The sequence below is a fragment of the Zophobas morio genome, unplaced genomic scaffold, assembly GCF_036711695.1.
Source record: "Zophobas morio isolate AGI-343-1 ecotype UQ-CSIRO unplaced genomic scaffold, CSIRO_AGI_Zmor_V1 ptg000023l, whole genome shotgun sequence".
Classification (NCBI taxonomy): domain Eukaryota; kingdom Metazoa; phylum Arthropoda; class Insecta; order Coleoptera; family Tenebrionidae; genus Zophobas; species Zophobas morio.
This window is the reverse complement of record NW_026972128.1, coordinates 12321390-12346907: the sequence shown is the minus strand read 5'-3', so window position 1 is coordinate 12346907 and position 25518 is coordinate 12321390. Positions and strand designations below refer to the sequence as shown.

At 33.5% G+C, this 25518-nt stretch overlaps 1 protein-coding gene and 1 long non-coding RNA gene across 4 annotated transcripts in view; both read left to right on the top strand.

The window, feature by feature from the left end:
- Window positions 1-3972: 3972 nt before the first annotated feature.
- Window positions 3973-25518, top strand: part of LOC135134514 (hemicentin-2-like) — a 392661-nt gene continuing 371115 nt past the window's right edge. The window contains exon 1 of the mRNA XM_064063218.1: window positions 3973-4324. The gene's annotated coding sequence lies outside the window, so the exon portion shown is untranslated. The remainder of the gene's footprint in view (window positions 4325-25518) is intronic.
- Window positions 13053-14804, top strand: LOC135134314 (uncharacterized). Of its 3 annotated transcripts, XR_010281277.1 has the most exons (5): window positions 13614-13693; window positions 13752-13824; window positions 13883-14257; window positions 14308-14697; window positions 14749-14804. It is a non-coding gene; the product is annotated as an uncharacterized LOC135134314 (long non-coding RNA). The 3 variants fall into 3 exon arrangements; XR_010281276.1 differs by lacking the exon at window positions 13614-13693 and adding an exon at window positions 13053-13309 and having other exon boundaries at window positions 13752-14257; XR_010281275.1 differs by having other exon boundaries at window positions 13752-14257.

The window sequence follows — 25518 nt, the reverse complement described above, 5'->3', positions numbered from 1 at the left end:
TGTAATGTGTCCAATTCTCTTATTACTGCCTTCTGTGTTCTGTAATTGGGTCTTTTTTACCCGTTGGACACTGTTCCTAATAATATTTTATTTTTGAAATTTCGATCCGAGTTTTTTACCGTCGTACTAAAGCCATTTTTAACATATCGGTTGCAATAATGGATAAATAAGGGTATGTACTTCGTTGTGGTATCACCAAAATTGATTGATTGATAGTATACTATCAATATATATTCTAAGATAATCAAAAGCAATTCTATTTCGGTTTTAGTCTTTTTCTTTTTTGTAAAGATTTTTCGATCTAAACTTGATAGTTCTGCGCTTTTTCACTTTTTAACAGATATACCTAAATATTCTCTTCCCATTTAGGATACTTTTAACAGGTTGCTGAATACTTACCTAAATAAAAACAATTTACTGTGTTCGCGTCAGTTTGGTTTTAGTAAACACTTTTCTGCAAGTTATATTATTCAAAGTTCAAATGGCAATGAATTTTCGTAACCAGTTTCTTTGATCTTATAAGCCTTTAATTGTGTAACATATGATATTTCGTTAAGAAAGATTTCATTCATCTAGTATGAATTTCATCATGAGTTCTACAAGGCCCCATCTCTGGGCAAACACTATTTACACTGTGCGTAAATGACCTCCTTAATTATTTCTTTAAATCAGATGTAACACTTTATGCAGATGACATGTGAATTGCTACTGCGGAAAATACAGCGAGAAACATTTTCAGTGTTCCTTACTTTAAGATCTTACGATTATTCGTGCAAGTTGTACTAAATACTTAGGAATATTTATGGATAATGAATTTGGTTGGAATGACTATGGCCATGTAGTTATATCCGACAAAATTTAAAGCGGCAGCTTTCTCCTAAGAAATTTAGCAAATAACCTTTCTTTAACTTGTTTGTTTAATATTACGCCTTAATACATCGTGTTCTTAACTACTGTATTTTAGTTTGGGTACATTTGATTTCTTTACTGAAGTTGTTTAAATTGCAAAGAAGAGCCTTTAGAATACAGTAAATATATGAAATAGAGAAGATTGTATCATATTTCCAAATTTAATATTTAGTGATTTATTATATTATTCTACTACACTCGTTTTAAAAACGTATCAAAGCATATTTGACTGAAAAAATATTCTATTAATTGGATAATCTCATCTCACGATTAAATATTTCCTCAGGCTTCGGTGTACATGTTTCTATAATATGATTAAATTCTTTTGTTTACTTTGCACAAATAACAATATTATATTATTATTATTATTATTATTATTATTATAGCTAATGACTTCACGTACATTCTATAGGGTGAAATGCGCTAGATTGCATGTTGCAGATGCTAAATTAAACAAAAAGCCATTAGGTCAACCGATGATTATAGAAGTAGGAATATGGTGCTTTGCGGTACAGATTGAATGAAATGTTACATGCAGTGAACATAAAACTCAAGCACCGATAACAACTAATGACAGCCAATTTTACCACAAAATAAAGAAAATAAAAATTTTACACCATCAAACACACGTCAACATAAATACAAACGACGGCTTGTTCGGCATAAGTAATAATGATTTCAGATTTTTAAAAAGCCGGATTAAGTAATGAAATTCTAATTCCATTTAAAAAAACATGGTCGAAGGTTATTTCGATACAACTCTTTGGAAAAATTATAAAATTTGTTTATGCGAATTTTATTTTTTTATAAGAACCCTTATAAGGTATAATAAAGATATCGTTAAAACAAATGTAAAGTTTTCCCTTGATGACATCATCAACATTTTTGCAAAGACACGTATATCACTTTGCAAAGACACGTATATCACTTTGGATAGGCGCAGTGTAATACTAATGATAACAGTATTATATTCCCAAATTTTCGGAAAAATGAAGTGAGCCTTTCCCGACTTAATCAATACAATAAATTGATTCACTTATTACTTTCTGAGTCAGCCTGTATAAGAAATTTAAAAACTTTTAATGCAATGATAAAGCACAAATGTAGACTCATTCATCACATTTGCATTTTGGATAGGATTTATTTGGCAAAATTTTGAGATGAGGTCAGCAATTTTTTGAAAGGGTTAAACAGACACATTTTGATCAAAAATTTACCATGCTTACGATAAGTTTAAAACGTCTACAAGATTTCAAAGCATTCGGTTGTGCAGTTCCTGACAATCATAAAATAAATTAACTCTTTCACTAGTTTTTTTGACTTAGATGATTAGCCAAATTTTAGTTATCGTTTAACCATCTACATGATATTCTTAATATTTAAACAAAGTTTGACAACAACCGGTCTGTTAGTTTAGGAGATTACGTGTTTAATAAAAATGGATACACACGTCAGACAGACAGACAGACAGTCAGACAGACAGACGGAAATCGAAGACCACATTTGTCATTATCTAAAATTTCTCGTTGAGGGAAGCGTCAGCACCATAGAGAGTTTCTCAACAGCAAAATTGTATTTTTTAAAGCAATGCTCATAATTTGTCAGGCAATTTGTGGAGAATTCTTTACTAGTTAATCTCACGAGAGGTTTTTTTAGAGGAAGATAATAATCAGATTATAGGTAATTTGTTTGTTTCGTGCGTCGTAAATATAGATTTGACTTTGTTCATTGTAAAATAAATGGCTAGATTTAGTTTACATACAACAAGTAATAATAATTAAAGAAAATTGTACGAATTTTACATTTATGAATGGCTTAACATTGTCTGCGATCCTAATACCAGAGATAATTTTAATTGTACATGTCTGCAAATATCTTTTTCTGGTGACAAATATATCTACCGTAAATAGTCATATTATTATAAATTGGGCCTGAAGAATAGATAATAGGAAAGTATATTGAAATTTTGTGACCGCAATTGAACTATTTTTGACAGGTAGCAAAGAAATATTGTAGTACTTTAAGATTCCTTGCCTTAAAAGTTAGCAGATAATGATCTATCTAAATCCGCTAAAAACAATATACATACATAAGTTTGTATTTTGTTTTTTATTTTGACTATACGCTATTTAATAAGTGTTTTATATGGGTGGCATTGTGACTTCAAGCAGCAGGTTCACGCTAAAAATCATTGTGTTCCGACATATATTTAGATATATTCACTTTATTAACATCGTTGAGAACATTATCTACTTTCATCGCTTGCCATTTTTCGAAAGTTATTTAACTTAATATTGCACAGAATTTTTGGAATATGTTAATGTGGTGAACTTTGTATGCACAAACTTATGAATCTCGTATTTACTGAACACAGCTAGTTGTGATTGTGGACACAGAAACACACTGAATACAGTTCGAAGCCGTTGCTTTCTTTCAGTAATTCACTTGCCAAGTCTTTCATGTTTACTTGTCTGGTTTAGGTGTTTAACTACAATTACAAGTTAGAATTGCCTTGGTATAAAATAGGCAGAAGATTTCTTACAATACTTGTGTGATTGCTCCGACTATTTACCTTCATTTATTTACACATGAAATTGAGTCTATTCATTATTATTTAAAGTGGGTGTGTGTTTTGAGTTTATACTGTTACAATTTTGTATTTTTTTATGTTTATGTTTCAAGAATGCGCGCCATTCTATATCTTTCCTTACTCATACGTGTGTGACTTGTATCTCTCTCGCACGATTTTTCATTTAATTTTTTGCAACCACAACGGCGAGCCGTGACGACTCGATACCTGCGCTGCCGTTAAAAGCGACGTTCGTCGCCCAAGAAACAGAGCTTTCGACACTACTCTCAAAGAGAAATTTGCGATCTGAGCGAGATACCACCATCACACATTATATTATAATTTCACCAACACTAAATCCCTTTAATTAAATTGAAATAAATCTGAGGTCCGGGAGAATTTTGGATTCCCTCGTCAAAAAGGGCTGGTGGCCACATCAATAAGTCGACTGAAGATCGGTTGTGCTCGCGTCGTTCCGTTTCAGTTCGTTCACCGTTTCGAGGCGCTGCAGTCAATAGCTTCAGCGCCTCACCGGAGTAAACATCGTTCCGGGCGCTGTTCACCGGATTCGAAATAAATCGTGTAGAGAGCGGTAACTGTTTACGTTGCATTCCGAGTGTTCTCTCCACAAAGTCAGGCGAACGGTCCTTTCTGAGCCGGATTTTCGGGTTAGTCATCGTGATGCCATCGCAAAAAAATCGGTGGTCGATGTGATAATTACAAGAACGGATCTGTGGTGATGTGCTCAATAAATCAACTTGTGACATGTGAGATTGATTCCTATTACGGACTAATGAGGGTGAACAGGGATAAAGCCTGAAACGTGTAACTTTCATTTTCAGAGCGGTAAGTGTGTTTTCAGTCACTTGTAACCACTCGCTTGCCGCGATTGCTGTTTAAGCTAATTTATTTATGTCCGGATCCCACCCCGTATTAATTTCAGGCAAACATTTATTAGTAGATGTCACCGCAAAAATTATTCGAGCGTTGTTATTTCGGACGAATGTTTCCATTTTATTAACGCACTGACGATGTGCACGCAAGTGAAGAAATCGTTTACACCGTTTGCAACCCTTCCGCATAATGGATATATTATAACGAGTAATCAAATCTTCATGATTCAACTACATACCTCCCAAAAACTAAATGAAACGACTTAATGGGGTGCTTACGTTTCGTGTTTCTAATTTTCTCTCAAGAATTCTAACTATAATAATGTAGCGAGTTCATTAAACCTGTTGGTGAGCGTATCACGTAATAATAAAAGAAATTTTGTTAAACTTGGGCGCAAATTGTCACAAGTTGCGGCAGATCCTGGCGAATGGTGGATGCGCCGGGTAAAACACACATTATTGTGTTTTGTCTTCAAAGGAGTTGTGCAATCGAGCAAAGTTGGTTTGTGACAACCTCCATTTACCGCCAATATCTTGATCTTGCTTAGAAGAGAATTAGCGAGACTAAACTGCATTACAGACTGGTAAATGCTATTGATAAAGCTGCACTGCGGTAGTTAAATATGTAAGCAAGGTCGTGAAATACTTTTTAAAGAATATTTTTGTCTTTGGTTTTACCAAACATGACGCGAAAAGAAAAATTGATGAACATATTTTGCGGCAAAAAAACACCCACCACCATGTTTTGGTGTTAATGCAGAAGATCAAACATTTATTCAATGTATAAACAGCGTACAAACAGTTTGAAATCATATCATTTTTAATTGGCACGTTTTAATGGAAAATATTAACTAATAATTGCACAATTTGCAAACTCTGTGTTTATGTTTCATCAAAATAATCCATTACATTGAAACGCACTTTTTAAAATAGTTTTAAAATTAAACTCATGTACACATTTTGAAAAATTAATTTATTTTATACTGTTTAGTTCGCTTGTTTGGGAAATTTTTATGGAGCTCGTATTTATTTACCAGATTCTAGTTTTATGTACGATAATTACAATAGCTGCCGCGAACAAAAGTCAATATGTTCATGTTTAGGAAGTTTTTTCATGCATTCTCATTCAAAGACTAAATAAAAGCGTCCATTATAGGTGTGAAACATTTTTCAGTGTGCTGGACAATAGTTGCATCGTTCAATACGTCCATAGAAACTCACAAAGTAGTGTTTTCACATTTACCTGACACTTATTAATTCATTCACGAATGAAAACTAAACCTTCAACCAAGAAAGATAAATATTTGTTCGACACTTCTGAATTATTAAATTCGATGCGACGCAAATTTCGATAGGAATAGAATTTTCAGTTTATAACGCTGTTAAGTAATTTCAATTAAACAATAAATAATTATGTTGAAGAAAAAAATGACACAAAGATGAGTGAACTTCATAAGATATACATGTTTTAAACAATAATAAAAAATTTTGATCGTCGGATAAAGTGAGATTAACAACTAATTGAAGAAATTTTTAATATTGTGGAATTTATTCTCTTATTCGGGATAACCTTTAAGGACAGCTTCATAAATTACTCAAATTCCTTAAATTTAGCCTGAAATACTATTGTCAGTAATATGTACCAATATTTGCGATTGTTAAATTCATTTAATGTTAGTTTTCATATTTCATGGCATTATAACATATATTACTGGTTAATTAATACCCGTTTAGAAGTATGAAATCCACAAGTAACTTTTCCCGAAAGATTTAATAAGTGGGTGGTTTGAAAAATTTCTCACACAAATTGTGGGTAATTTTCTACGACATTATTAATGAAGGGTTCAAATCAATATAAGCAGGTTTTTTTATAGTAAGCGATTCACAGCTCTTTGATTTATTCGTTTTGTTTTCATTCGTTTTACACTTCACCAGTTTAGTGTCCCATTTTGTCCAACAGAAAATAAGGTTAATAAGTTTTCAATGGTTGTCTATAGCTGGTAATTTATATTAGTCCTTGTTCAGCTTCTGCAGATTGCAGCACTAGCGTCTAGTAAAAACGATTTTATAAAATTCAACTAATCTTTTAAACTTTAACAACCAGGAATATTTGAGGTACTGTTTCCTGATTCTAACTATTGGGAACACAATATTCCACAAAATACAGGAATATGATTCCTAAAGCACTAGTTGACTGTGTTAAATTATTTTATTCCTTTTGTGATCTCGAAAAATGCAAAAATATCTAGTCTATGTCTAGTAGGTGAAAGATAAGCCCTTATTTTCTTCTCTCTTTGTTCGGGCAGTAAGGTCGCCATGATCGGTCACCCATTTTTAAACAAAAATAAACAGAAATATGTTGCCGTTATCAAGCTGTTCTAGGAAGTTTTAATCTGAAAACGCTGAAATATACGACTTCTATCTCTAATCCAATTTGAAAATTAAAGTTAACCTATCACCAGAAAATAATAGGAAAATTATATTATACATCTTCATAAAGTCACTATTGATTTCCGCCACATTCTGTCTAGAGTGACAGTAGCTTTTTTAAACCCATGTCAGAAAAGTCTCCCGAGATTTAGCCACTTGATCGCTGTTTCTCTGAATTCTCTTCACATTTGCAAACCTTTAAATATAAAATGTATTTTTTATATTTAAAGTGTCGAGAAAAAGTCGGCGTTTATTGTGAACTTATGCAGTCAGAACTTTTGTAAAACCTATATGTTTATGACTGCTCTGGCTCTTGAACAGTTCTGATCTACGCTGGTAGATTTAAGCTTTTCAGCGATTATTTTATTTCAACAGAGATAAATTTTTTATTAAAATAAAAATAAAGTTTAAGTGAATCTAATAAAAAAAAAGTTATTAGATGCAAAATATAAAGAATTTTTGGGCAATTTACTGCAATTTTGATTTTTAAAATAGGTGCCCACTTGTTAACTTTTTTTATAATTGTACATTATCAAATTTACAGAAAGATACATAAGAAATTAGTTCTAAGTACTAAATTAGAATTAATGTATTTTACAATATTATCCAAAGGTTTGATGGAAGGACTATTTTTATTCTTGTTCAAACGCAAACATTATTTTTACCATATTTATTTTCCGTACAGTAATTTTTGACAAATTATATCTTATTATTTGCATTTTTAAAAACAGAATTTTCTGTTCTTGCAGCTTGTTGTTACCAAGTTATTTTTCTTTCATTACACGTATTTTTCAAAGAGTGCCCTTTTTCTGGTTTTAGTAATTAAATAAAATTTGCTTGGATATTAGGAAGAAAAAACTGTTCATTCAGTATGATTGATTGATAAACTGTCAATTTCAGTTTACTCTTACATAACGTTATTACAAGCAGCGCCCACACACTATTTGAATTAATGATTACTATTAAATAAGTTCGTTTGAATTATTGAACTAACTCCTCCAATAATTAAAACGTCTTTGTTGACCGTATATAATGGCATCATTATTATGGAAATTTATTCCCAATAATTAGTTACGTTTCACTGAAAGCTGTTTATTTTAGACTAATTATAATTGACCCGCCCTATCACATTCAACATTACGTCGTTTACTACTTTTGACTGATTCTGCAAATGCTTCTGGATAGAAGATCAAACTGACAGATTCCTGTCACAAACTATAAAATTTCCTACGACCCTCTTACCAAAACCGAAAAAGAGAGTTTATAAAGAATGAGCGGCCTGCTCTAATATCACCCCTTATCTATAGAGCTTCTTTGTTACTTTTAAACGCCGCAGAAAATAATAACACGCTGAAATGACCCTAAAAGCATTAGAAAGATAATCTTGGAAAATTGGCCGATATCATTTTATTGGAAGTAAATTGTATTCTGCACGGAGCGATTAACTTAATGCCTGCAATTATTAGCGCCCGGGAAGTTGATTAGAAAAATAATTTGAAGGCACAGAGTAGATCTAATTTTAATTTATATGGTTTAGATGAGCACACAAAATGGCGTTTCACAATAAAATTTAATGGATGCTTGAGAATTGCCTCGTTGCCCCAAATCTAAACGAGACATATTTTATTTAACTGCTTCGAAAGAGACCAACTTATAACTTAGATTGGTGGTGTCAGAAGAGCCTGTTATAACCTAAGTTTTTTAACTGTCTCCACAAGTTTAGCCCTCTTCTAAATGCTTTGAGACAACACATGACGTAAACGGAGATAGAGGAACGTTTAAGTGCTTTGAACACGATGGGTGTTACTTGTTTGTGGGTCTGTGTAGATCTATGTGATTTATGTGTCATTATAGCATACATTAATGATTCCCAGCGTTTTGGAAGACACATCAAACGATTTTCTCGACTTTAGATTATGTGTTAGAGGTTTGTCGATATTCATAATGCGACTATCATATGTTTCCTTATCATATTATTACGTTATTTTTCTTTGTTAGTTTTACGAACGAACTTAAATTAATGGTTCAAATTGGAATGTGTCTTTGCATTTATTGTCAGTTCATTTATTATTTAAATATTTCAGGAAATCTTATCGAGTGATCGAAAACCTTTCCAATTTAGTAAATACATATATATATATATATATATATATGTATATAAATGGGTGTGCTTAGCGTAGTATATTATATGAAAGTGGCAATAAAAAGTGCTTGGTTCAATTAAAATCTTCATCCTGAAGTAAGTATTATAGCTCTAGAGTAATTAAAAAATAATGCCAAATATTTACTGTTAAAAAGTTGTTGATAGTTTGGTCATTCATTTTTTTTATTTAACATAAAGTAGGTGCTCGATTTTAGAACAATTTTTAATCGGGTGGCATTTAATGCGGGAAAAGGAAGAATCTAAATAAATTGTTGTAAAATTATTGTTACTGATAAATTACCAACTGTGAACTTCAGTATTTGTTTTAACACATTCCAAGCCCTGATAAATGTAATTGTATAAATATTAAATGTATAATAAGCAGGTTTAATTGCCACGTAGAATTAATTTCCCAATTAATACAGTTTGTTTTATTAATTAGTCATCGACACATTTTGTTCATAACTTTGTAGCATTTTTTGGTACAGAAATTTGAAATAAATCTGTATGTAGATAATCCTAAGCTTTACACGTTTCATTTTTTTTTGTCTCACTACACACGTATTTTTTTTTCTTCCACCCTGAGGCAATAATTTTCGCCTGTTGCTTCATATTCCTTTTATTGCCGTTCTTACTATCTACTACTATCTAAGATTTGGAATTTTGTAGCTCTGAATTCAGTGTCTACCTATTTTACTTCTCCTGCATATTTTTTTGTTTATAATATACTCCGCTGTACTTGGTTGCAAACATCATAGCCAATTACGTACGTCTGCTGTATTTGTTTGAAATTTTTTGTTTTCTTTCCATATATTTCACCTTGTTAAAACTTTTTATCCGTCTTTTCTCCTAGCCATACCGCTCTTTATGCAAAGAATAGTTTTTATAACTTTTTAGTTTTTATCTCACTTATCGCTGTCTACGTGTTTGAAGATACTCGTACACTAAAAATCAGGCTATTAGAAGATGTTATGGTGTAAAAACATACATTATTTTATATATTATTTTAGTAAGTTAGTTGTATGACGTGGAGAAGTGTGCGTTCCTCCTTTGTACATGCTTGATCTTTATTGATATTGGAAGAATTGGGATATCTCGATGGTCATATGTATATAATAATTATTTTAGATATGACTCAATGCGTTTCTCAAACTTTGTCCTACTTTCTCTTTTCATTCATAATTCATAACTCCGTTCTTTCTTGGAGTTTTTTACTTTTTAATTTTATCATCTGTCGTTCGGTTTTGTCATTATCTCATCATCCTTGTTCACCTCCTACACTTTTCTTATTTTCTCGTTCTGATTTTATATCCTTTCGTATTCTGTTGTCGTTCTTGGAATGTATTGTATTTAGAACACACATTTTCACTGACGTAAAATAAATATAAATAAATTTAGCATTTGACCAGAAAATGGACAAGGACTAAGTTATCTATACATTTCGACACCATTGTTGATCACGTGCCCAGTCATTTCTATTCAGTACTTATCATGTTCCTCTTTTTCGCTTTGTTCTGCTATATTTGTGGTGATGTGCTGATAATTATTTAACTATTAGTTATAAACTTTACCTGAATTATTTTGACGTCATGCTCTGTCGTAGATAGTTGGTAATATTGTATCGTGTACAATCAAGGAGACCTGGTAGCATTGTTAAATTAATTGGTGATGTCAACTTCCATGTGCTTCATTTATTTACAAGTTATAAATGAACTGACAATGAGAATTATATCGACATGTCAAACGTTGTGACAGGGCTTAACGCTTCAACACCACTTCTCGAAAGATGAGTGGGTTCGATCCGTTGCGCAATTCAGGCTACTTTCTTGCCGTTAATTAAAACTCCTCTATGTAACGATTTTTACTAGTTAAAAAAAAATAGTCACGCATTTATGAAACAAATGTTTGTTAGTTATACGAGTAGTTTGCTACTACAAATCATTTAGTAGTTAAGTGATATATTTTTAAGAAAATAACTGCTGATAAAGTAATTAATTCTCCTCTATAATTTTCTACAACCCTGTGCAAGTATTTGGTGTTCAATCGCAAACATGAATTCTGAATGTTCTAAAAATAGAAAAAAACTGATTCAACTACACAAAGTTCTCTCAAACCGGTCGGTTTCAATTTTAATGATGGACATATTATCTAATCGATATTTATGAATGTTTTAGAATATTTACTTCTACCGAGAAAGTACGCATTAATTATTGATTACATAAATCGTAGCTGGTAAGTAATTTTGCACGACGAATCTCTTATTTTAATAATCGATTGAACTATTTACTCTTATTAATATTTGATGGCTTAATGTATTTCAGAAAATATTCTTCTTCTTATATCAATTCCCGCAGGAATTGTTTTGTTAAAGAAAGTAACTTTTCAGTTTTTGTTATATAGTATATAATATACCTAATTTTATTTGGTTGATAATTATAGGTACTACAAAAAAATACACTTGTATCATAGATTTGAATTATTGTATATAGTAATAATTATTACTATATGTATTGATCGCTGTTCACAATCTGTTTTGGATAGAATGATACATTTTTTTTAGGTCTCTTCGGTGGAGTTTTCCTTTTTTTACAATATTGATACTGACTGTTTTGTTTTTATTTAAAAAAACTTGGGTTGTTCTCAAGACAGCCGATGTCAATAACATGTGGCTTTGCTGAATTAGTTTCACTGAACAGACACTACCTGTAAAGACGACAGTAGTTTCTATAAATATTCAGTGGTAATGACGGATGGCTAAATCCGCTCATGACAGTTAGACTATCTGCACTTGATTATCTAGTGAAAATGTCTTACGGACTATTTAGTCCAATGGGAGTCGTTTAAGTGTACCTGTAACCTGACGTGTCGACTTTTCGATACAATGTTTTCATAATTTCAGAGTTGGCTTTAAATTGACGTGCCCTTAAAGCAGGACAAAAATAGTGCCTCTACAGCGTTGGGCTCAAACATTTGGTCCAACGGAAGCGAGGGTATTTTAGCAGGATGTCATATTATATTTTGGCGCTTCTGTTTAACTACTTTGCGTTCCGTTACAAAGGTGAGCCCTGAGGCTGCTGCCTCAGTTGTTTATTGTTTGAAGCCGATCCTGAATAAATTAGATATAATTTGCACCTAACTGACATCGTTTTTTATACTATAAACCACCATGTGTGGGAGTTTGTTTTAATTTGGTGGTAATAGTTGATACATCACAAATTTTGGCTCAGTATATATAATGGGTTATATGATTTATTATTTTAATGAATTTATTTAAAAAAGCTGCGCTATATTTAAAATGAAACGAGGTCGATCTTAAGAGTGCCAAAATTTAGGTTCAAATGTTTTGAGATAGAGGTAAAGTAATTTTTTACACATTTTTGGTTTAATATTACAAATAAAGCACTTCATAATTAAACCAAAAAGATAAGTTATATAATTTTGCAAGAATTGGCTATATATTAAATTGGCCGGAGAGCGTACTTAATTATTTGCATCGTAATAATTGCGAAACATTTAATTAGGAGGGATTTAATAAATGAGGCTGAGTAAAATGGTAGGATATTGTAAATAATCAAGCCGGACGTTCGTAAAACGAATTAAAAAAATATATGGGCCACCTCCTGCTTTTAGTGTAATTTAAACACAGAACACACCGAAAACCTCTTGTCATCCTTTTTGTTCAAATGTCCACATCACATTTTATTCCACATGTAAGAGCGGCAATTCCATATTCATGAAAGTGTCCCCTATTTTGCACGACATTGGTTTATTTAGAGCGAATGTTACGCTTGGTCTAGAGAACCGATATTTTCTGCATGGCTACTACAGTGTCTGCCAATTAGAGAGTCTAAATTAAGAGTCCAGGTTACACTGTCGTGACCAACAGGCATATATCGAGTGATCAAAAAACTTGATGTCGAGTTATATGTGAAAACAAACGCGAATGTAGTTTGTTTCATGTAGTTGTAAACGTCTTAGTAATAGCCCATATTAAAGTAAGTTAAAAATATAGGCCTGAATACCTGGTTGGGTTAGCTGAATATGTGACATACACTTCAACTGTAGTGCATGATTTTATAGTCGGGACCATTAGTATAAAACCACTCCCTAGTGTAAGTTTTCAAAATTTGTTGAGTGTAAGTTGAATTAATGGGTTTTGGTGAGATTTTTGGGGGAAATCTTCTGTTAGGTTATGATGCTGTCAATAATTTGTCAAATAGGGATTTGTAAAACAGTAAAATGATAAAGAGTATCCAAATATCTGTTGATCAGCACAGGTGGTTACCACTTACGCAGATACAAAATTACCGAGGACTTTTGTATAAAAACAAGGAAACAGTCAAAAAGTTGAATAAATTAACGTATGTAAGTATGCCAAGAACTTTGAGAAACGTACCCAAATCCAATTTCTACGATATTCATGTTGAGTTAACAGTGACTGTAAAATAATTGTATATTATAGGCCAAGGTAGTGAAGTAAATAGTATATATGTCTCTTATCTATGCTGAAGATAATCATTATATAGACTGAACACAGATTAGAGCACGAGACGTGAAGCGTCAAGGATTATTGTAAGCGTGAGGTCTATATATCTTCACTGCCATGGCATAGGTATATGCTATTTTTTTTTCACTAGTAGCGCACTACAAAACACATTTGAAAAATTTTCATCACTAACATCACCTAACTAGGTTTTGATATTTTCCGTCATTATTTTTCGACGTTTGAAAAGTTTTGGTTTCATGTTGGTTTGTAGATGATGAGGTTTGTAAATTCAAATTGTCAGTTAATTTGTTATTTTTTTAGGAAATATATCAAGCTGTGAACTATGTACTCCTCTAGAGATACTGTTCCTCGTGAAAATGATTTAAAAAATCTGGTAATAATCGCCAATTTTCGTTTGTTAAGGCGTTACATAACCTCAATCTTTACTATAGACCGTTAAAATAGAATGGTTATTGACCCTCGGTGAACATTAACTTCACTTCCATTAGCCAAATTTAATTACCATCATGGAGAAAAATGAATTTATTACTCACAGACAAAGCATGATAGTGGTGCATCTCTACGCTACTAGTGAAAAAAATTAATTATACGCTTGTAGGTGCGTAGGTATTTCGATTCAGGTCAGACAACAAACAATACTCAATTCCCACTATATATCAAATAAAGGAAATTTACTTGTATATCCTGCCACGCTAACTGTTTAAATTTAAGATGGTTTTCTTGACTTGATGAAAAAAGAGTTCCGAGTGACAAAACGTGGCAAACCAATTTTTCTGTACTTTTTGTACTTATGGATTTTCCAAAGGGTAAAATTTTATACATATTTGATAACTAGTCATCATTAGTTTTTTTTCAGTCTCTCAAAAGTTTGAATCCTTCGAAAAAGAGCATTAAAAAGGCTTGCAGTTAAATATTTATTTGCAAACACAACTGCTAAATCTGTTTACAATTACTAAAAAATGTTTCGACTTCAAATAGGACAGCTACATGGAAAAGAAGACAGTGAAACTCATACATAGAAAAATGCCCCATGGAAACTAAAATTCAAAATTTGTAGTACACACTTGAATATAGCTGTGGTTAAATCAAAAACTTTGTTTCAGAGGACAGGTGTGTGTAACACATCTTTCTTTGAATTGCTTAATTGTGCTTCATAGTATATGATTTGTACAGCAAAAGGTTTTTATTACAAAATCTCTAACACACGAAACAGCAATACAGTTTTATGAGGGAAAAATACAAAATTGTGAGTAGTTTTGAGAGTCAAGGCTCTATTTACATTATACATTTTATGCAGATGCTTATAATAAGATAAGTGACTTCATAACTTCCACTTGACAGTAGAATTAGAACAGATCCAATCCAGGCATAAGATGTGCATGTCCATGCAAATGAACATTTAAAAACAAATTGAAAGAGAAATAATAAGAAAGGTGGACTCATAACTTAAGAGTAGCGTTTGAACAAATTTAATATTATCACAATGAACTTAATACTGTGTATATTTTATGCAGATAAGAATACAAAAGACAGAAATGAGATGGGTGAACTTATAACTACACCAGTGTTATTGGAACAAATTTATTATAGCAATATGATAAAACCCTACTGTGGGATATTCATGCAGAGAAACAAGAAAGGACTAGTGAAATCTAATTTATCATTCTCAGTGATTACTTTAAAACGTAAAAAAAACAATACAATACAGTGCAATTGTATAGAGATTAATAAATTTCCCGTTCTATGTAGATTACCAAAACAGTTAATCAACAAATTCTACTGTAAGAAGCTCCACATCACTCTGATTTTCAGATTCTGTTGTTTCTAACAAACAAATCATTTGCTCATCCTTGCATACTATTTTTCTTTCATCTTCTTCACTACATTCAAGCAGATTCTCATCCTCCAAGGAAATATCGTCTGCAGATTCTGATCTAAAGCTTATAATTGATTCATCATCAGAATCTGCGAGTGATATAATTTATCGGTGGTATATCTTGCACGCTTTCATTCAACATCAATCGTACCCAGTCTTCCTTAATTATTTGTTCACAATGTTTAACACTATTTAGCCACATTTCGGGAGTATATTTAGACAGTGCTTTTTTCCATAAATTAGCAACTTTTAATTTTCCTGAAGGCTGTTCAAGAATATGCTTGTTGTAATATTGTTTACAAAAACCCCATACCATTTCAATGGGGTTGTACTGACAATGGTATGGGGGAAGTCGTAATACTTGTATGCCATTTTTGGATAGCAACTCGTCAATTAAGTACTTTTTTCGGGAAAGAATATTAGGTTTTATTATTTCATACAATTGCTTTTTCGTTAAATTACTATCAAAGGGAATTTCGTTTTGATGCAACCAAAGTTGTAATTTTGACTTTTTCCAAGAAAAATTGGGGAGCTGTTCAGCATGGACTGAATGATACGGCGCGTTATCCATAATAACAACCACTTTGCCGCTCATCTGTTTGACATTTGGAATTAGTTGTTGCTCAGTCCATTGCTTAAACAGGTCCCCAGTCATCGTCTTGTGATAATCTCTGCTATCTACTTTGCTATCCAAAAATAAATGGCATCCTTCGAGAAAACCAAATTTGCCCCCGGCGTGAAGTATTGTGAATCGCTTTCCTTCATTCATGCAAACTTTCTCTGGCATACCCCTTCTATCACCTTCAAACACCCACCTTCTTACAGCAGAACCATGTTCATAGATCCACGTTTCATCGAGAAAAACGAACGTTACATTCTGATCTACCAGTTGCAAATATTGCCTTAAAAATTTAATTTTTTGGGATTGAAGTCTAGGTCCCTCAATTAAAATTTTTCGGTTATTCACTTTCTTGTACCTATACCCCATTGATTTTAAAATGCGTTTCAGTGTTGTTAAACTCGCTGTGTATTCTAATTCAGTTCTTGCAAATTGAAATAAATCCCTTGCGGTGAAATATTCATTCTTTTTATTTCTTTGGTAGATATGTAGGCTCAGTTCTTCTTTAAATAGGAAATCAGTGTGAAATCGACATCTTGGTTTTCTGCCCGTTTGGAGATCAAGAGTAGGAACGCCGGCATTATTTTGGGAAATTATGGTTCGGATCTGACTTCTTGAGCACTATAAAGGATAAGGAAATAATGAGAAATTAACGGTTGTGATTGTCGGGTACATAGGACAGAATATCTGAAAGCCGCTGCTTATTCAAAAGGAGTACTGTACCGAAAATATGGTTGCGACTTTCTCTTCCAATTGTCGAATTGACAAAGTGGGACCGAGCTCGCCAATTTCTCGGTAACATTTTACCACAGCAGTCTTCATTTTTTGCGACAGCAAAGTTCTTTTATGTCGGGAAGGCATAATATAGCTCTAAAAAAGCACGACTCGAATTTTTCGAAAATTATTGTTGCGCCTGTCAACTAGCTGTTAACGCGAAGCGTCATGCGCGCTGTCGTTACCAACCGCATTGATCATAAAATACTAAACGGCAGTGCTGCCAACTTTACTTTTTATCAGATGGTTTTATAGTAACGGTCCCGACTGTAATATAGTTATTTATGTATTAAGGGCATAATCAGGGAGATTGTGGCACGAGGGAATGTTTAAAGCCCGACGAAGGAGGGCTTTTAATTTCCCGAGTGCCACAATCGACAATTATGCACGTGGTACATACAACGTTTTATTCTATTTTAGTTTCTAAACTATTTTTAACGAAATATTGAGTATTTTCGGCAAGACTGTGTGAATTGTGCCGATGCGAATTTTAATACATAGCTGGCTATTATTTTGATGTTGTTATGGATACCACGTTGATTATTTGATAATTCGTTTTTCAAAATGTAAATTAAAGAAGCGGAAAACCTTTATTCAAATGAAAGTTTAGAAGAATTTGAACTCGGTCAGGTAATGATTTGATAAAGTATTATTTTTCCAACTTAAGAAAAACGTTGAATACCGAAGCGTGTTTGAATAATTAATTGATTAGTGTAAATGAACAATCAATTGTTGCTTAGCAATTTTTGACAGATTTGTGCTAAAAAGGCCAATTTAAGCCCGCATTTGGGTGCTTATAAATAAGATTATGGTTCTAAAATAGAATAAATAAATGTATTTGGTTGTTTATGTATGTATAGTGGTGGAAATACCCCCAGGTAAAACTTTTCCTCTGTCTATCTTATGTACTTTGTGTGAGACGAAAAATTACGCCAAATTTTGAGTTTGTCGTAGAAATTTTTTGTCAAATTTTGAAATTTGTCATCAGAATTATTTATCGAACAGAATCCTTGGTACGTTTAAGGTTTTACTACTCTATTTAATTCTGAAGAATGAACCGATTTAGTGATCAAACAAAACAAAGTTATATTAAATGTGAAACCATAATGATGTGCAATTTAAGAAAAAACGAAAAACTTCTGAAAAATATTTATATAATTTACAAAAAAATCCAGATTCAAGTGATACAGAATACAAAGGGAATATGCCTACGACTGTTATAAATATAAAAACTCAAGTAAATCCTGTAGATTTAATGTCAGTCACGGAAATTATGTTTAAAATGATTGCATCCATCGAACACGTAAGCATTAAGCGCTTCATGCTAGAGCTGTGGAAGACATACCGGACTTTAAAGCTGGACCCAGGACACTAAATATATGGATTAGAAAAGTTGGTTTTAAATTTTATAAAAATAATAATCGAGCGTTTCTAATGGACACACTATCCATTAAGCTAAGAAGAACAACATTTTTGGTGAAATCAGTACCACAAAAAAACAAAATTATTAATTTTCTGGATGAAACATGGATATTTATTAAAGGTAGTACATATATATCGGAAAAAGTTAAACTTAGTGCCGCCCACCCACCCGTTCTCTCATTTTTTTTTCTGAAATAAAAAATAAGTCTTATAACAAACAGTACATCAATTTTTAGGGGGGATGAGCAAATACATTTTGATCAAAAATTTACTATGCTTATGATAACTTTAAAACATCTCCAAGATTTTAAAGCATTTGGTTTTGTAGTTCCTGATTAAATCAATAAAATAAATTTACGCAATTATTAATTTTTTTGAGTCAACCTGTATATACAATTCCAAAAAATGTGAATGGAATGATAAATTACAAGTACAGACTCATCATATTTTGTGCATTATAGATGGGATTTATTCGGCAAACTTTTGAGCTGACGTCATCAATTTTTTGGAGGGGATAAGCAAATATATTTTGACTAAAAATTTATTATGCTCTTTATAACCTTAAAACCTATGCAAGATTTCAAAACATTCGTTTTAGCAGATTCAAAATTAAATTGCAAAATGTTGTTTTCTAATTTTGATTTTTTTTCCAAAAATCTGGACGTTTCAGCTAAAAACTCTATTCGGGATCATAAACTACATCTTTAGGACTATGTTATTTTATACAATTTAAAACCCATTTGCTATGTACAATTTTGAAGTGACGTCATTGCATTGGTGGTGGGGATGATTAGATAAATTTTGGTTAGCGTTTTACCATCTACATGATATTCCTAATATAAATACAAAATTGGCAATCGGCCCAGTACATTCAGAGATTAGCTGTCTAATAAAAATCCGGACAGACGGACAGACAAACAGACGGAAACGGGATACCTATTTCTTCGTCTTGTAGGGGTCATGAAAGGTCGAGAAAACGTAAAAATAGAGAGTCGGCCGACGGACTCGATTACAATACTTCCTTCGCTTACGCTCGGGAAGTAAAAAAGTACTACCCCAATTGAAGAAAAGAAGAAGAAGAAGAAGAAACTTAAAATATGTTTAAAATAATAAATTTTTGTAGATAAATATGGATTTTGCAATTAAACTCCGCCCCCCTATCTGACAACGAATAAAAAATTCATCACAATTGAGACAAGGGCGGGTGGGTGGGGCTTAATTATTGGATTCTTTGTCTTAATGTAGACGTACCGTGAAGGTTTTTTTTCTCTGAACATAGGATAATGCATGTATGTTGGGTTGCATATTCATGCTCCAATGGATTGATTTGGACTGAACATAAGATAACATAAGATTCGTAATAATTGAGGAGTAGGCCATGTCAACGATGACATTTACAGCAAAATTTTTGACGAATTTTTTTTAAAAAGGTCAAAAACGTAAATTTTCTGTTCTTTAAACTTGTACTTATTACAATACCTTAACATGAAGACAGTAGTGCCAAAATGTCAATCGCAATATCTTTAGACATATCCTAAATCTCGATTTGATTTTATGTTCAGTTTTTAAAAGTCCAAGTCAATCCATTACAAGCAGGTATGCAACCAACTTAACATTTATCCTATGTTCAGAGAAAAAAAAAACCCTCACGGTATACACAACACGATATTTAAAACATAAATATAACACGAAATTTTTATTGTTGAAAGAAGTCTATGTACAGTTGTGCACCCCCAAAAGTGCACGATAATTTTTTCCATTGGAAATGTATCTTCAAATCATGGGCGCTCGAATAACAAAATTTGTCAAATTTGACATTTTGTTTATTCAAAAATGCTGCGCCACTGGTAATAAACAGAATTAATTTAAAAATTCAAAAAATTACATGACAACGAAAAATTTTGGAGTTTTGGGGGACCGCAACTGTATATGTGCTAAGAAAATCAAAGGATAAGCCCCACCCACCCGCCCCATCTCAATTGTGATTAATCTTTTTATTCGTCCTGAGGCGGGCAGCGGAGCTTAAATGCAAACTTCATATTTCTCCACAAGAAAATACCTTGGGAGAACGGGTGGGTGGGCGGAGCTATGTTTAACTTTTTCCTATATCTACAGGGTGTCCCAGAATTCGCGCCATTCCCGTGAATGACATGTTCCCTGTCCCGAACTGTGCCGTAATTCGCAAAAAGAATTGTCCAGGCTTTAACCGTGTGAGAACTGGAAGGCGATTAAGTTGACCAATAGAGAGGCTGCTTTTATATCCGAACGTTTCTATGTTCAAAGTTACCTATGCCAAGAACAAAAAATCGGGTAATACTAAAGTTGAATGAATTTTTTTCGAATCCCCCTCCGTCAACAAAAGGAAACAGAAGTGTGGTTATAAATTTAATCATTTTGACAATTGTTTGTCATAAACTGTCACGAAGTTCATCACTGACCTGAACAGACGCTTCTGCCCCCAAAGATGACTGATTAATGTACACAGAGACGTCAAGGTTTACTTTAAGGCAAGTAGCATGGCACAGAAGTTATTTCTGCTGCCATTCTAGTTAAATTGTGTTTAACTGGGCTGTACATGTCATAAGAGAAGCTGTTTCATTTCATCGTAGGCAAATAATACATTTATTACTATTCTACATAGAGTAGCTACCGAAGAGCAGGTATTAGAAGTCATTTTCTTAGAGCCCCGTGAATAATCGTCGGCACCCAGACCAACATGTGTTTCACCGATTGTTACATCGAGCAAGAGAAGATCTTTTCAACCTAGTCGGAAAGGCCGTGCTGGGGCTCCACGGAATGTACGTGTAGGTGCTGAAGAGCAAGTGTTAGGAAACATGGAAGCGGATCCTAGGAGAAGTGTCCTCTACGTAGCGCAAATTAGTGGATGTTCAAGATCGACCACTCATCGTATCCTTCAAGAGAGAAGACTGCATCCTTACCATTACACGAGAGTGCAGCATCTGCGACCAACCGACTACCCGCGACGAGTACCATCGCTGGACAAAAAAAACTGGGACACAATAGGTAACTAGATAATTTTGAAAATTCGAAATTTAAAACGTGTAAGTTGGGCTTTTCCTGCCAAAAATATTATTTATTAGGTTTGTGGAACATTTTCGCATATTTTATTTATTGTTTTCAAGAAATTAGTCGAAAAGATAAAGGCGTAAACGAGAGCGTAAAATTAGGAACGTAACTTTATTCAAGAGAAAATAAAAAACTGGAATTATAACTAGAAACATTATACTGAAGATGCCAATTCAACTGATCAGTATTTTGTCATTGCACCATTTGCATCGATCACATTCTGTAGTCGACGAGGCATGGAAGCAATTAACTGCCTCATATATCCAGGTGTTACAGTTTCCCATGCCTCGACAATTTTTTCTTGTAATTCTAGTGGATTTCTAGGTCGAAAATCATTTTGATAAATATATTTTTGCATTTCTCCCCAAACATTTTCAATTACGTTTAAATCTGGGCTCCTAGAGGGCCAAGGCAAAACATTCACTCCCTGGGCTTCCAAATACCGACTTACCAGTCGGGCATTATGAACTGGACAGTTATCCTGCAATGGGTTTTATAATTATTAAAAAAAAAAATGAAAAGAAGAATAGCACAAACTTGTTGAAATATAAAGTTTCGTTCTCCAAAAACTGGTATTACTGAGGGGAGCATAAGTTCCTCTAGAAGCCTTCTGTATACATTAGCGTTTAATCTTTCTTCTACTATTGCGCAAATTCCACGTCCTCTGCTGCTAACCCACCCCCAAACATTAACGGAAAAGCGACCGGATTGTTTATATTTATTGCAATAGCGTTCATCATATCTCGTTCCTGGGGGTCTATAGACACGACGACGGCCATTACTATATGATTTGAAAGTTTTTTCGTCGGAAAATATCACATTATTCCACATATCTGCAGGTTCATTGACAAATTCCTGAGCAAATAATACCCTATTTGCCTTGTTTTGCTCAGTTAAAAATATTTTATTGGCAGCAGCCCGATTTCTTAATTCAGTTTCGTGGACTCTCTTCCGGGCTGTTTTCAATGATGCAGGGAAATTCGTTTGCTGCCTTGCGTTAACCACTGTTTCAAAAGGATATTCTCGAATGAAATTTGCCAATTGAATGTTTTCGTCTGCAGTCGTTTTTCTTGGACGACCCGACCCCGCTCGTCTGATAATTCTACCATATTCATTAATTTTTTTTTTCGCCAGTAGGACAGTACTCTTGCTAATATGCAGCTCAGTTGCTATTGTTCTAATTGAGACCCCATCCCTTAAACGTTGGGCAATAGTTTGCTTTTGAACTTCATTCAAACTTGGCATTTTTGAATTGGCACTTGACATTAATCAAGGTGACATTTTTTAAATTTCATGTTGAATTACATTTTAAAGAGCTGTTTACAATGCAAAAATTTTCAGTGTCCCAGTTTTTTATTTCCACCGATGGTACATTTTGCTCAGTGGTTACTGCGACAAAATGAACTAAATCCTGATTTTACACGGCGCATTCTTTTCACCGACGAATGTTCATTTTCCCGAGAAGGAATGTTTAATGCACACAATTGGCATTTCTGGGCACACGAAAATCCACATCTCACTAGGGTGAGAGCATATCAGGAGCGATTTACTATTAATCTATGGGCTGGAATCATTGGTACTACTGTGGTAAAAATTTTAATGCATCTGATAAAATTATCAGATTACCTGATCGCCTTAATGGGGATGCATATGCTAATTTTCTACGACTAGAGCTTCCGGCATTGTTGGAAGACGTTCCTTTGAATGTACGGCGGAATATGTGGTTTCAGCACGACGGCGCTCCTCCACATAATTCGATACTTGTACGACGAACATTGAAAAGAGTATCGTCATAGGTGGATTGGGCGTGGCAGTACTAATATCTGGCCTCCTAGATCTCTAGACCTTTCTGCTTTGGACTTTTTTTTGGAATCAAATTAAAAATTACGTATATAGAGAACCCCTAGATATGTTAGAAGAACTGGAAGAGAGACTGCACGAAGCCTACGCTACAGTTACTCCTGAGATGTTACATAATACACAACACAACATAATTCAACGAGCTAGAACTTGCATTGAAGTTAATGGTGGTCATTTTGAGCACATTGTTTAATAACGTTACAGTACAACGATTCCAGCCCATAGATTAATAGTATTGCTCTTGATATGCTCTCACGTTAGCGAAATGTGGATTTTCGTTTGCCCAGAAGAAGTGAATTGTGCGCATTAAATATTCCTTTTCGGGAAAATCAACATTCGTCGGCGAAAAGAATGTGCCGTGAAAAATCAGGATTTAGTTCATTTTGTCGCAGTAACCATATAGCAACATGCACTCGTCGCGCAGTCGGCTCGTCGCAGATGCTGCACTTTCGTCAATAGTAAGGATGCAGATTTTTCTCTGTAAGGATACGATGCATGATCGATCTTGAGCATCCAATCATTTGTGCCACTTGTTCTTCACTGTCTATGCGTATAATCCGTGGAGCCCCAGCACGGCTTTCCGCATAGGCTGAAAAGATCCATCTTCTTTTGCTGGATGCAACAAACGACGAAACACATGCTGGTCAAGGAGCCGATGATTGGGGAAAAGACCTGTATATTCGCGCACAGCAGTGGCTGCATAGCGTGTACATTCTCCATAAATTGTTTGTATTGTTCTTAAAAAAAATTGCAACTATTGTTATAATTTTTATTCGTATCTTTTCAATCTCTAGAAAGTATGTACTCACAACTTTAAAGAAACTGTCTTAAATCATCATGTGCAACATCAATATTATTCTTGAATAAGTCTCAGTTTTCAGTATCTTCCCCACATGATTGACACCACAGCAGATACCTATGATCTTAATACACCAGAGAAGTGGAGTCTCGTCTATTTTTTCGTTGCTTAGATTAGGTATCAGCAACAAAGCTGTTCAGTAAAAATTGATACTGTTTATTGAAAATCATAATCACTGATTAATCAAAAGCGATATTTATGTTTAAATACACTTAATAACGTTCTTTGAATGGACATGTGGTACTCTTTTTTAGAAATAACGATAAACTTAATATCAGGCATATGATGCATTCTGAAAATGTACTAATTTTCGTTAAAAAGAACAACACATTATTCACGGGGCTCTAAGAAAATCACTTCTAATACCTGCTCTTCGGTAGCTACTCTATGTAGAATAGTAATAAATGTATTATTTGCCTACGATGAAATGAAACAGCTTCTCTTATGACATGTACAGCCCAGTTAAACACAATTTAACTAGAATGGCAGCAGAAATAACTTCTGTGCCATGCTACTTGCCTTAAAGTAAACCTTGACGTCTCTGTGTACATTAATCAGTCATCTTTGGGGGCAGAAGCGTCTGTTCAGGTCAGTGATGAACTTCGTGACAGTTTATGACAAACAATTGTCAAAATGATTAAATTTATAACCACACTTCTGTTTCCTTTTGTTGACGGAGGGGGATTCGAAAAAAATTCATTCAACTTTAGTATTACCCGACTTTTTGTTCTTGGCATAGGTAACTTTGAACATAGAAACGTTCGGATATAAAAGCAGCCTCTCTATTGGTCAACTTAATCGCCTTCCAGTTCTCACACGGTTAAAGCCTGGACAATTCTTTTTGCGAATTACGGCACAGTTCGGGACAGGGAACATGTCATTCACGGGAATGGCGCGAATTCTGGGACACCCTGTATAGTGAAAAAAAACATGGCAAGATGGTGCAACGTAAACTGCAATTAAAAAAAACTGATGTGGTTTAAAGAGTAATTAATATCCAATCTGCGGGAAACTTGCCTTATTAATTATTAAAATGGATAATCCAACTTACCACAGTAGCTTATGGTGTATATTTTGATAAGTACACTGTATTTTTATTTCTGGTTTATTTGTAAGAAGAAATTCCTCAAAAGAGTTGGACAAAAAAAAATTGTGACATGGTTAAACACATAAAAGATAGATTGTTCTGAAAAAGCGATAAAATATCAGATTTGGAATATTGTGCGCAATAGACTACCCTAAAAACTGTATCATTTAGATCACTATGCCCAAGAACATCGACATTGTGTCCTAACCTAAGACTTCCGCCATACCACCGTCATTTTAATGCAATTGAAATTGTATGGTCGGAATGTAAACGAAAGTACGATAAAAGTATTCCAAAAACTAATGCTTCTCCTGTTGGTGTACTGTGAAACAAATCAAGTCATTATCAATGTTAATTCCGTTTCAGATGATAGTGATAGTGAAGATGGCGACAATAGTTTTAATGATTTAGAGTTGTCTTAAAAATTAATATCTAATCAAGAATAAAACTTATAAATATTCAATTCAATTAATTTTGAACGTC